Source organism: Bos javanicus, chromosome 24, assembly GCF_032452875.1.
Source record: "Bos javanicus breed banteng chromosome 24, ARS-OSU_banteng_1.0, whole genome shotgun sequence".
NCBI lineage: Eukaryota > Metazoa > Chordata > Mammalia > Artiodactyla > Bovidae > Bos > Bos javanicus.
In genome coordinates, this window is record NC_083891.1 from 25,141,499 (window position 1) to 25,155,629 (window position 14,131).

Genomic DNA, 14,131 nt, shown 5'->3' on the forward strand with positions numbered 1-14,131 from the left:
ACAAAAGAATGACTGAATCCTATCCTGTGTTGCTTAGCAGCTGTGTGATTTTTAGGCGACACACTTAATCACAATGGGTCTCCATTTCCTTCCCTAACAAAATAAGAGAATGGACCACACATGAGCTTTTGTCTCAAACTGATATACTTCAAGATATGAATATGTCTCCTACAGAAACTTTTTCAGAAACTGAAGTATTCAAAGCTATTAAGGTTTCTCTGCTACAGAAACCAAATGATGCCCAAACTTCTGTGGTCAGGATATATGAAAATTCCCACAATATGCAATGGAACATGATTTGAGAAATACTTGAGAATCCATCCAGTTCTAAATATATAAAACCAACATTCTAATTGCAACCAAATTCACCAAAATCTTCTCCCCTAACCTAAACAAATACCAAAGCTGAACCTCTTGCTTTTAGAAAAAACAGATAAAAATCACAGCCATCTCTATCTGGGGTCCAGAATCATTTAATCCAAACCCCTATAAATACAAATACAAATCTTTCACATCTATACTATCAAAAGTTGAGAGATAAAAGTATGATAACATATCACTCTGAGTTTCTCAACTATGTAGCATTGAACAAGTGACTCTTCTTTAAAATCAGTTTCCTCACACATACAATAATGTTTCTATGTATACTTGGCAGGCTTGTTCAGAGGATTAAGACAGGTCATGTAGTCTTATTACATGTATAAAAACACTTACTACAGTATTTTTGACAGGAAAGTGCTCAATAAATATAAGGTAACATCACTAAGGTAGCACAGAAGAGATCACAATACATTAAAACATTAAAAATACTCATCATAAACAAGAGTCAAAGAAATGCAAAACAAACTAGATGGGAGATTTTTTTTTCAGTTGTCAAAACACTAGTTTTTAAAAATAATAATAATACGCAGACATAAAGGAGAGAAAAATTTATAAGTGCTCTGTATTTCTAAACTGCAACTTGTCAATAAATAACAAAATCCTTACTGAAGGTGTTCCAAAACTCTTAATGACATTTTCAGCTTTAAAAACCATCATCTTTAAGTTTAATTGTTTAAATTAAAAACTTAAATTTTACATTTTTTGGTAAATTTTTAGTACAACATATTTTAATTCTTTATTTCAATGGTTGCATTCTTTAATCAGAGGGACGGTTAAAAAGAAAAAAGGAGAGGAAGAGTCAGACAAAAAAAAGCTCATAAGACTAACTGGAACAATAGTCTAGACCATGATACAGCCTACATTAAGGGAGAGGTAGGAAGGAGGAATAGAGGATCACTATTTTAGAAACACAGTTATCAGTGTCTATGATCCTGTATGAAGGGAATGTCCTAAGTTAAAAAATAAAATATGACTTTTTGACAATTACTTGTGGGAGAATGAGAAAGAAAAGCATTTCTGATTTTGAAGACTGAGTAAAAAGTAACTGTATTAACCAAGTTAAGAAACACTGGAAGAGAAGAGTGAGTAAAAGGTGACAGTATTAACCAAGTTGAGAAATACTGGAAAAGTTGGTTTGACGGAAAAGTACAAATTTAAAACACCTACAAAAACCTCAATGCACAATATCCAGTAAACAAGTAGAAAGATGGATATGAAAATTAGGGGGAATATTTGGAGAGCAGACAAGATGAGACAAACACTAAAGAAACAATCTAGAGAAATAAAAACATTTAAAGGAAGGTTCAAAGAACCAGAAGAACTAAGAGTAAATAATGTTATAGAAGCTGAGTCTAGTAAACTAACAAAAAGAAATAGTAATTAAAGAGATAAAGGTAAAGCCATCACCAAACTATTAAGCTTAACATTTCTCTTTAAATAAAAATTGAAACTGCCAGGCTTCCCTAGTGGCTCAGTGCTAAAGAATCCACCTGCCAATGTGGGAGACACAGGTTCCATCCTGATCCAAGAAGATCCCACCTGCCACAGAGCAACTAAGCCCATGTGCCACAACTACTAAGCCTGTGTTCTGGAGCCCAGGAGCCACAACTACTGAGCCCATGTGCCGCAACTAAAGAGTCAATGTGCAGCAACTACCAAAGAACAGGCATGGCTTCTCACGCTTCACCAGAGAAGCCACAGCAATGAGAAGCCTGCACACCGCAACTGGAGAGTAGCTCCCACTCACCACAATTAGGAAAAAAGTGCCCTCACAGCAACAAAGCCCCAATACAGCCATCAATAGATACACATAAAAAATTATTGTTTTGAAAAATTGAAACTAAGTTCGTATCAACAAAATTCATTACAAAAAAGATAACCATGCATAAAATTGATGGAGCATGAGTGAACAAAATGAAGCAGGTTAGAATAACTATCAGCAAGTAAATTAGTCAATATGCTGGCTAACTTAACAATTAACTACAAATAAAATATAAACACAGAATATTAAAAGATTTTTTGAAACCTGATGTACAAACAAAAGTTGTATGGGGGGAGTAAATAAAATAAAGCACAATTTCAAAGTACACTTATTCAATATCTAAAATAGTATCAATCTGATGACACTACATACCCACCAGAGTGACCAAAATGAAAAAAGTGGAAAATACCAAGTGTTGAGGATGATGTGAAACCAACCTAAATTTGCATTCGATGTTATAAAAGTATAAACTGATATGAATATTTTGAAGATTAATACAACCATTTGGCAGAATCTAATATAGACCAGTGGGCTTCCCCCCATGGCTCAACAGTAAAGAATCTGCCTGCCATGCAGGAACCTCAAGAGATTAGAGTTTAATCCCTACATCAGGAAGATCCCCTGGAGAAGGGGATGGCAACCTACTCCAGTATTCTTGCCTGGAGAATCTCATGGACAGAGAAGCCCGGTGGGCAGTCCATAGGATTGCAAAGAGTCAGACACGACTGAATCAACTTAGCACACACAATTACAGACCAGTAATTTCACTCCAAAGTATATACCCAACTGACTTGCATATATGATCAGAAGAAATGTCCTGGGAAGTTCACTGCCACACTATATGTAACAGCCAACAACATAAATGTCCATCAACAAAATAATGCATAAGCATTATAGCATATCCACAAAATGGAAACTCTAATATACTGCAATGAGAATGAATTCAGATGAACAATGTTGAGCTTTGGAAGCCAGATATGAAAGACTACAAAGTGCATGATTCTACTCTTATAAAGATCAAAGAGCAGGTAAGACTACTGTTAAAAGTCAAAACCACTGTGTCCTGAAGAAATGGGATATACAGCTCAGAGAAGTGAGGAGTTTCTAAAGTGCTGGTGATGGAGTCCTGGAGTTTAGTTGTTTGACATGGGTGTTGAATACACAGATGTGCTCTGTATGAAAAAAATTCACTGAGCTGGAATTAAATTTTCTCAATTAGGAGTAAAAACACGGGTAAATATGTTTAAACTTATAAAAATAACTAAATTATCTTCTAACAGGACCTAAAATAAAACAAACCAAAAGCCTATCTGGGCTCTCTACTGTATACTCAACTGAGCATATCTATCTTTCCAACCAGGGATCGAACCCAGGTCTCCTGCATTGCAAGCAGATGATTTACCACTGAGCCACCAGGGAAACAAATGGATACAAAAACAATATGCTGTCTACAAGAGACCCACCTCAAACCTAGGGACACATACAGACAAAATGAGGGGCTGGAAAAAGATATTGGAGACCAAAAAAAAGTAGGAACAGCAATACTCAGATAAAGTAGACTTTAAAGACTATGACAAGAGACAAAGAAGGACACTACACAATGATCAAGGAATCAACCCAAGAATATAATATAATAATTATAAACATATATGCACCCAACATAGGAGCACCTCAATATGTAAGGCAAATGCTAACAAGTATGAAAGGGGAAATTAACAGTAGCATAGTAATAGTGGGGGACTTTAATACTCCACTTACACCTATGGATAAAACAACCAACAGAAAATTAGCAAGGAAACACAAGCTCTAAATGATACAATGGACCAATTAGATCTAGTTGATATCTACAGGGCATTTCATCCAAAAACAGTGGATTTCACCTTTCTCTCAAGTGAACACAGATCATTCTCCAGGAGAGATTACATCCTGCGCCACAAATCTAGCCACGGTAAATTTTAAAAATGAAATGATTTCAAGCATCTTTCCTGATCACAACGTTGTAAGATTAGATATCAACTACAGAAAGGAAAAAAAAAACTACAAAAAACACAAACATATGGAGGCTAAACAATACGCTCCTGAATAACCGACTGATCACAGAAGAAATCAAAAAGGAAATCAAAATATGCACAGAAACAAAATGAAAACGAAAACACACAACACCACCTATGGGATTCAGTAAAAGCAGTGCTAAAAGGGAAGTTCACAGCAATACAAGCTTACCTCAGGAAACAAGAGAAACATCAAATAAGCAACCTAACTTCAAATGTAAAGCAACTAGAAAAGGAAGAAAAGAAGAACCCCAAAGTTAATGGAAAGAAATCATAAAAATAAGAGCAGAAGTAAATGAAAAAGAAACAAAAGAGACTATAGCAAAGATCAACAAAACTAAAAGCTGACTCTTGAGAAGATACATAAAATAGACAAACTGTTAGCCAGACTCATCAGGAAAAAAAAGGAGAAGAATCAAATCAATAAAGTTAGAAATAAAAATGGAGAAATCACAACAGACAACACAAACACAAAAGATCATAAGAGACTATTATGAGCAACTATATGCCAAAAAATGGGCAACTTGGAAAAAATGGACAAATTCTTATAAAACTATAACCTTCCAAAACTGAGCCAGAAAGAAACAGAAAATCTAAACAGACCAATCACAAGCACAGACATCAAAACTGTAATCAAAAATCTTCCAACAAACAAACGTCCAGGACCAAATGGGATTACAAGTGAATTCTATCAAAAATTTAGAGAAACGCTAACACCTATTCTAATCAAACTCTTCCAGAAAACTGCAGAGAAAGGCAAACTCCCAAACTCATTCTATGAGGCCACCATCATCTTGATACCAAAACCAGACAAATATTTGTAACGAATGCCACGAAAAAAGAAAACTACAGGCCATTATCATTGATGAACAAAGATGCAAAAATCCTCAACAAAATTCTAGCAAACAGAATCCAGCAACATATTAAAAAGATCATACATCATGACCAAGAGGGCCTTATTCCAGGGATGCAAGAATTCTTCAATATTCACAAATCAATCAATGTGATACAACGTATTAACAAATTGAAAAATGAAAACCATATGATTAACTCAATAGATGCAGAGAAAGCCTTTGACAAAATTCAACACCCATTTATAATAAAAACTCTCCAGAAGGCAGGCATAGAAGGAACATGGTGGTGGTTTACTCATTAAGTCGTGTCCAACTCTTGTGATCCCATGGACTGTAGCCTGCCAGGCTCCTCTGTCCATGGGGTTCTCCAGGCAAGAATACTGGAATGGGTCGCCATTCTCTCCTCCACATGATCTTCCCAACCCAGGAATGAAACCCAGGTCTCCTGCACTGCAGGCAGATTCTTTACCAACTGAGCTATGAGGGAAGCCTCCACCTCAATATAATAAAACCCAGAGCAAACATTATCCTCAATGGCAAAAAATTGAAAGCATTTTCTCTAAATTTAGGAACAAGACAAGGGAGCCCACGCTCACCACTACTATTCAACATAGTTTTAGAAGTCCTAGCCACAGCAATCGGAGAAGAAAAAGAAATAAAAGGAATCCAGAGTGGAATAGAAGCAGCAAAACTCTCAGTGTTTGCAGAGGACATGATCCTCTACAGAGAAAACCTTAAAGATACCACCAAAAAATTACTAGAGCTAATCAATAAATATACTAAAATTACAGGATATAAAATTAATACACAGAAATGCCTCACATTCCTATACACTAACAATAAAAAAAGAGATATTAAGAAAACAATCCCATTTACAATTGCAATGAAAAGAATAAAATATTTATGAATAAATCTACCTAAAGAAACAAAAAACCTCTATATCAGATCAGATCAGATCAGATATCAGTCACTCAGTCGTGTCCGACTCTTTGCGACCCCATGAATCGCAGCACGCCAGGCCTCCCTGTCCATCACCAACTCCCAGAGTTCACTGAGACTCACGTCCATCGAGTCAGTGATGCCATCCAGCCATCTCATCCTCTGTCGTTCCCTTCTCCTCTTGCCCCCAATCACTCCCAGCATCAGAGACTTTTCCAATGAGTCAACTCTTCGCATGAGGTGGCCCAAGTACTGGAGTTTCAGCTTTAGCATCATTCCTTCCAAAGAAATCCCAGGGCTGATCTCCTTCAGAATGGACTGGTTGGATCTCCTTGCAGTCCAAGGGACTCTCAAGAGTCTTCTCCAACACCACAGTTCAAAAGCATCAATTCTTTGGTGCTCAGCTTACTTCACAGTCCAACTCTCACATCCATACATGACCACAGGAAAAACCATAGCCTTGACCAAACGAATCTTTGTTGGCAAAGTAATGTCTCTGCTTTTGAATATGCTATCTAGGTTGGTCATAACTTTCCTTCCAAGGAGTAAGCGTCTTTTAATTTCATGGCTGCAGTCACCACCTATAGTGATTTTGGAGCCCAGAAAAATAGTCTGACACTGTTTCCACTGTTTCCCCATCTATTTCCCATGAACTGATGGGACAGGATGCCATGATCTTCGTTTTCTGTATGTTGAGCTTTAAGCCAACTTTTTCACTTTCCACTTTCACTTTCATCAAGAGGCTTTTTAGTTGCTCTTCACTTTCTGCCATAAGGGTGGTGTCATCTGCATATCTGACGTTATTGATATTTCTCCTGGCAATCTTGATTCCAGCTTGTGTTTCTTCCAGTCCAGTGTTTCTCATTTTGTACTCGGCATATAAGTTAAATAAACAGGGTGACAATATACAGCCATGACCAACTCATTTTCCTATTTGGAACCAGTCTGTTGTTCCACGTCCAGTTCTAATTGTTGCTTCCTGACCTGCATACAAATTTCTCAAGAGGCAGATCAGGTGGTCTGGAATTCCCATCTCTTTCAGAATTTTCCACAGTTTCTTGTGATCCATACAGCCAAAGGCTTTGGCATAGTCAATAAAGCAGAAATAGATGTTTTTTCCGGAACTCTCTTGCTTTTTCCATGATCCAGCAGAGGTTGACAATTTGATCTCTGGTTCCTCTGCCTTTTCTAAAACCAGCTTGAACATCAGGAAGTTCACGGTTCAGGTATTGCTGAAGCGTGGCTTGGAGAATTTTGAGCATTACTTTACTAGCGTGTGAGATGAGCGCAATTGTGTGGTAGTTTGAGCATTCTTTGGCATTGCCTTTCTTTGGGACTGGAATCAAAACTGACCTTTTCCAGTCCTGTGGCCACTGCGGAGTTTTCCAAATTTGCTGGCATATTGAGTGCAGCACTTTCACAGCATCATCTTTCAGGATTTGGAATAGCTCAACTGGAATTCCATCACCTCCACTAGCTTTGTTCGTAGTGATGCTTTCTAAGGCCCACTTGACTTCACATTCCAGGATGTCTGGCTCTAGGCCAGTGATCACACCACCGTGATTATCTGGGTCGTGAAGATCTTTTTTGTACAGTTCTTCTGTGTATTCTTGCCATCTCTTCTTAATATCTTCTGCTTCTGTTAGGTCCATACCATTTCTGTCCTTTATCGAGCTCATCTTTGCATTAAATGTTCCTTTGGTATGTCTGATTTTCTTGAAGAGATCCCTAGTCTTTCCCATTCTGTTGTTTTCCTCTATTTCTTTGCATTGGTCACTGAAGAAGGCTTTCTTATCTCTTCTTGCTATTCTTTGGAACTCTGCATTCAGATGTTTATATCTTTCCTTTTCTCCTTTGCTTTTCACTTCTCTTCTTTTCACAGCTATTTGTAAGGCCTCCCCAGACAGCCATTTTGCTTTTTTGCATTTCTTTTCCATGGGGATGGTCTTGATCCCTGTCTCCTGTACAATGTCACAAACCTCATTCCATAGTTCATCAGGCACTCTATCTATCAGATCTAGGCCCTTAAATCTATTTCTCACTTCCACTGTATAATCATAAGGGATTTGATTTAGGTCATACCTGAATGGTCTAGTGGTTTTCCCTACTTTCTTCAATTTCAGTCTGAATTTGGCAATAAGGAGTTCATGATTTGAGCCACTCAGCTCCCGGTCTTGTTTTTGCTGACTGTATAGAGCTTCTCCATCTTTGGCTGCACAGAATATAATCAGTCTGATTTCAGTGTTGACCATCTGGTGATGTCCATGTATAGAGTCTTCTCTTGTGTTTTTGGAAGAGGGTGTTTGTTATGATCAGTGCATTTTCTTGGCAAAACTCTATTAGTATTTGCCCTGCTTCATTCCGTATTTCAAGGCCAAATGTGCCTGTTACTCCAGGTGTTTCTTGACTTCCTACTTTTGCATTCCAGTCCCCTATAATGAAAAGGACATCTTTTTTGGGTATTAGTTCTAAAAGGTCTTGTAGGTCTTCATAGAACCGTTCAACTTCAGCTTCTTCAGCATTACTGGTTGAGACATAGACTTGGATTACTCTGATATTGAATGGTTTGCCTTGGAAACGAACAGAGATCATTCTGTCGTTTTTGAGATTGCATCCAAGTACTGCATTTCGGACTCTTTTGTTGACCATGATGGCCACTCCATTTCTTCTGAGGGATTCCTGCCCGCAGTAGGAGATATAATGGTCATCTGAGTTAAATTCACCCATTCCAGTCCATTTCAGTTCGCTGATTCCTAGAATGTCGACATTCACTCTTGCCATCTCTTGTTTGACCACTTCCAATTTGCCTTGATTCATGGCCCTGACATTCCAGGTTCCTATGCAATATTGCTCTTTACAGCATCAGACCTTGCTTCTATTACCAGTCACATCCACAGCTGGGTATTGTTTTTGCTTTGGCTCCATCCCTTCATTCTTTCTGGAGTTATTTCTCCACTGATCTCCAGTAGCATATTGGGCACCTACTGACCTGGGGAGTTTCTCTTTCAGTATCCTATCATTTTGCCTTTTCATACTGTTCATGGGGTTCTCAAGGCAAGAATACTGAAGTGGTTTGCCATTCCCGACCTAATTAATCTTAAGAGCTTTTGCACGGCAAAGGAAACTATTAGCAAGGTGAAAATGCAGCATTCCAAATGGGAGAAAATAATAGCAAATGAAACACCCAACAAAGAATTAATCTCCAAAGTATACAAGCAGCTCATGCAGCTCAACACCAGAAAAACGAACCCCATCAAAAAAGTGGGCCAAAGAACTAAAGACATTTCTCCAAAGAAGACATACAGATGGCTAATAAACACATGAAAAGATGCTTAACATCAATCATTATTAGAGAAATGCAAATGAAAACCACAATGAGGTATCATCTCACAACAGTCAGAAAGGCCGCCATCAAAAGTCTACGAACAATAAATGCTGGAGAGACGGCAACCCTCTTACACTGCTGTTGGGAACGCAAACTGGTATAGCCACTATGGAGAACAGTGTGGAGATTCCTTAAAAAACTGTAAATAGAACTTCCATACAACCCAGCAATCCCACTGCTGGGCATACACACCGAGGAAACCAGAACCAAAACACAAATGTACCCCAATGTTCATTGAGCACTTATAAACAGTTCATTGAGCCGTTTACAACAGCTAAGACATGGAAGCAACCTAGATATCCATGGGCAGATGAATGGCTAAGCGGGTACATATACACAATGGAATATTACTCAGCTATAAAAAGGAATGCATTTGAATCAGTTTTAATAAAGTGGATGAAACTGGATCCTATTGTACAGAGTGAAGTAAGTCAGAAAGAGAAATACCAATACAGCATATTAATGCATATATATGGAATTTAGAAAGATGGTAACAACGATCCTATATACAAGGCAGCAAAAGAGACACAGATGTAACGAACAGACTTTTGGACTTTGGGATAGGCAAGGGTGGAATGATTTGAGAGAATATTACTGAAACATGCATATTACCATATGTAAAAGAGATGACCAAGGCAAGTTCAATGCATGAAGCAGGGTACTCAAAGCCGGTGCTCTGGGGCAACCTAGAGGAATGTGGTGGAGAGGAAGTAGAAGGGGGATTCCAGATAGCGGGGGGTCAAATGTGCACCCGTGGCTGATTCATGTCAATATGTGGCAAAAACCACAATACTGTAAGGTAATTATCCTCAGTCATGTCTGACTCTTTGTGACACCATGGACTGCAGCACGCCAAGCCTCCTTGTCCATCACCATCACCCAGAGCTTGCTCAAACTCATGTCCATCGAGTTGGTGATGCCATCCAACCATCTCATTCTCTGTCGTCCCCTTCTCCTCCTCCTTCAATTTCTCCCAGTACCAGGGTCTTTTCCAATGAGTCAGTTCTTTGCATGAAGTGGCCAAAGTAGTAGAGTTTCAGCTTCAACATCAGTCCTTCCAATGAATATTCAGGACTGACTTCCTTTAAGATGGACTACTTTGATCTCCTTGCAGTCCAAGGGACTCTCAAGAGTCTTCTCCAACACCACAAGTCAAAAGCATCAATTCTTTGGTGCTCGGCTTTCTTTATAGTTCAACTGTCACATCCATACATGCTGCTACTGCTGCTAAGTCACTTCAGTCATGCCCAACTCTGTGCAACCCCATAGACGGCAGCCCACCAGGCTCCCCCGTCCCTGAGATTCTCCAGGCAAGAACACTGGAGTGGGTTGCCATTTCCTTCTCCAATGCATAAAAGTGAAAGTGAAGTCGCTCAGTCGTGTCCGACTCTTAGCAACCCCCTGGACTGCAGACCACCAGGGTCCATCCGCACATGGCTACTGGAAAAACCATAGATTTGACCATACAGACCTTTGTCAGCTAAGTAATATCTGATTTTTAATATGCTGTGTAGGTTGGTCATAGCTTTTCTTCCAAGGAGCATACATCTTATCATTTCATGGCTGCAGTCACCATCTGCAGTGATTTTGGAGACCAAAAAAATAAAGTCTATCACTGTTTCCATTGTTTCCCCATCTATTTCGCATGAACTGATGGGACTGGATGTCATGATATTAGTTTTTTGAATGTTGAGCTTTAAGCCAACTCTTTTACTCTCCTCCTTCGTTTTCATCAAGAGGTTTTTTAGTTCCTCTTCACTTTCTGCCATAAGGGTGGTGTCATCTGCATATCTGAGGTTATTGATATTTCTCCCAGCAATTTTGATTCCAGCTTGTGCTTCATCCAGCTCGGCATTTCGCATAATGTACTCTAGATATAAGTTAAATAAGCAGGGTAACAATACACAGCCTTGATGTACCCCTTTCCCAATCTGGAATCAGTCTGATGTTCCATGTCTGGTTCTAACTGTTGCTTCTTGACCTGCATATAGATTTCTAAGGAGGCAGGTAAGGTGGTCTGGTATTCCCATCTCTTTCAGAATTTTCCACAGTTTGTTGTGATCCACACAATCAAAAGCTTTGGCATAGTCAATAAAGGAGACGTTTTTCTGGAACTCACTTGCTTATTTTATGATCCAACGGATACTGGCAATTTGACCTCTGGTTCCTCTGCCTTTTCTAAATCCAGCTTGAACATCTGACAGTTCATGGTTCATGTATTGTTGAAGCCTGGCTAGGAGAATTTTGAGCATTACTCTGCTAGCGTGTGAGATGAGTACAATTGTGTGTTAGTTTGAACACTCTTTGGCATTGCCTTTCTTTGGGATTGGAATAAAAACTGACCTTTTCCAATCCTGTGGCCACTGCTGAGTTTTCCATATGTGCTGGCATATTGAGTGCAGCACTTTCACAGCATCATCTTTTAGGATTTCAAATAGCTCAACTGGAATTCCTTCACCTCCACTAGCTTTGTTCATAGTGATGCTTCCTAAGGCCCACTTGACTTCCTAAGGCCCAGTGAAAACTGGTTCCATTTAAAAGGATGAAAAATTCGAGGTCTGTCAATTCTTCCCAACAATTGTCAGCTCTCATCTACAATTATGTTGGTGGCTGCAAAAAAGTTCATGATTATTTCTTTTTTCCAACTGAAATGACCTTCTTTCTTATCATGCTATCTGAATTGTACTGTCTGATATTAATATTTCTATACCAGCATTCTTTGGGATTACACACAAATACACTCAGAAAAGTTAGCACTTTTACTCTCTGAAAGACTCAGTTCTGGTAAAATTACACATGCATTCCTAGAAATGACTGCACTATGCAAAGTCATCCAGTAAAAATCAAAGAGTTTATGGGAAAAATGGGACTGGGGCAAAACTCAAATGTGAACATCTGAAAGAATACTCTATGTAAAGTTTTAATTTAGTCTGAAAAAAGTACACACTACTCATTACAATAACCATGAAAGAGTATTTTAGCTTTATTTATATTTTATATTCCCTAAGGGAAATGCTGTAAGCAAGTATGAATACAATTTTTATGTACACTATGCTACGGGAAGGGAAAGAATATATGTTCAGATTTGCTTATGTATATGTAAAACTTCTGAAAAGATACCAAAGAAATAGTGATATATACTGGGGAACTGTGGGGCAGAGGTGGATACAACAAGTGACAATAGGAATAAGATTTGGGGAAGTTCTCTGCTGGCCTAGTGGTTGGGATTTCAAGCCTTCATTTCTGTGGCCTGGGTTCAATTCCTGGTCAAGAAACTGAGATCATGCAAACTGTGTGGCTTGGCCCAAAATAAAAAACCCTAAGTCAAATCTTAGTAACTATGCACAGCTATCCTTTAAATAGACACTAAAACTACTTCTTAAAGACCGGTAAAAATATATCTTAGAAAGCAAAACTGATTTACAAAGGTGCAAAAACAGCTTAATGAAGGAAAGATAGACTTTTTAATAAATGATGCTAGAGCAACTAGAAATCCATAGACCAAAAAAATAAACTCCACTCAAACTGCCCCTTTATATAAAGTTAATTCAAAATAGATCACAGACTGTAGTAAAGTGGGTTATGGCCATCCAAAGATATAGTCACTTCCTAATTCCCAGGAGAAGATAGTATCACCTTATATTATAAGAGATCTGATTACCGTTAAGGCTTGGGGATGAAGAAATTAGCTGAGATTATCCAAGTGGGTCCCAAATGCTACAAGTCTTTGTAAAAGAGGCAGAAGGAGATCTGACACAAACACACAGAAGAAAAGCCATACTGAGATGGAGGCCAAGACTGGAGTGATGTGGCCCCCAGCTTCTCAAGGCCCTGCCAACACCTTGACTTTGGCCAACTCAAATTGATTTCAAACTTCTATCCTACAGAACTGTGAAAAAATTCATTTCTGTTTTAAAGTCACCAAGTTTGTAGTAATTTGTCATAGCAGTCCTAGGAGACCAATTCACAGAGCAAAATGTAAAACATAAACCTTTCAGAAAAAGGTAGAAAATATTTAGAATACAGAGCTAGACAGAGTTCTTAGACTTAATGTTGAAAACACATTTCACAAGAGGAAAAATTGATAAAGTGGACATTATAGAAATCCTAAATGTTTGCTGTGCAAAGACTGTTAAAAAGACAAAAAGAGAATCCAAAGACTGGGGGGAAAAAATTGTAAATCATGTATCTAACAAAGGAGTAGTATCTAGAATACATAAAGAAGTCTCAAAGCTGAAAAGGAAAAAGCAAATAATCTAATTTAAAAACATAGGCAAAAGAAACTGAACAGACATGATGCTAATTTTACCTGAGAAGATACAGATACTAAACAAGCACATGAAAAGATGTTTAACATCATTAGCCATTAGTAAAATGTAAATTAAAGTCATCAGATATCACTGCACACATTGAAATGGCTTAAATTTTTAAAAATTGACAACATGAAATGCTGGTGAGGATACAAAGAAACTGGATCACTCATACATTGCTGGTGGAAATGTTAAATGGTACAGATACCGTAGGAAATGATCTGGCATTTTCTTAAAAGGTAAAACATGCAACCACCATATGATCCACTAATTGTGTTCTTGGGCATTTATCCTAGAGGAATGAAAGTTTATGTTCACACAAAAATCTGTACATGATTATTTATAGCAGCTCTATTTGAAATACTCAAAAACTGACTATTCCAGATTGCCTTCAGTGGATCAATGTTTAATCAAAATGCAGTACATCCATACCATGTATGCATGCATAT

At 38.2% G+C, this 14,131-nt stretch overlaps 1 protein-coding gene across 3 annotated transcripts in view; it reads right to left on the reverse strand.

Moving 5' to 3' along the window:
- RNF138 (ring finger protein 138) overlaps positions 1-14,131 on the reverse strand; it is a 39,933-nt gene that overhangs the window by 15,152 nt on the left and 10,650 nt on the right. The window lies entirely within an intron of this gene.